The following is a 614-nucleotide window of genomic DNA, read 5'->3' as shown; positions in this document are numbered from 1 at the left end:
GCAACAACAACACCTGGCAGCCCGTTTGGTCTCTCTGTGAACTCACAGTGCTTCTCAGGTAAAGAAACAGAAACGGCGTCTCTGTGAGAGATCCCTGCTCTGCTAACATCTTTAAGGTCCACGGTGTGGAAATGTCTGAAAGCACCTGCTAAGGACGGCAACCTGACCTCCAGTCACTGAGAGGAACCGGGTCTGACTCCAGAACCTGCGCAGAACCTGGCACCACATCCAGTACCCCTACCTGGGAAGCAGGTGCTGCATAACACCTCCTGTAGCCATCCCAAATCTCCTCTCTGACAAACAGCCTCAGCCTTCTTCTCCAGTCTCTACCTGGAGGTGAACTAGGAACCTCCAGAGAGACAGCAGCTAGTAGGGAAATGCAGACCAAGCTCCAGGAGAACCTGCACAGGTGTTCCCCAGGGCTCTGTGCTCCTCTCTCTATGGCAATGCACCTCCTCACACTTCTGTGACGCCTTGTCAGTCATCAGCCTGATGAATTCATGTTTTCCCTTTAAAGATATGGAATTCTCCTTGTTAATGAGGGAGCCATCGGACCTGAGATAATTTCAGATCATCCTCAGAGCGCTTCGGGCCTGTTGTGTATCAGAACCGCT

Source organism: Fundulus heteroclitus, chromosome 21 (genome assembly GCF_011125445.2).
Source record: "Fundulus heteroclitus isolate FHET01 chromosome 21, MU-UCD_Fhet_4.1, whole genome shotgun sequence".
NCBI lineage: Eukaryota > Metazoa > Chordata > Actinopteri > Cyprinodontiformes > Fundulidae > Fundulus > Fundulus heteroclitus.
Note: the sequence above shows the minus strand (reverse complement) of the source record.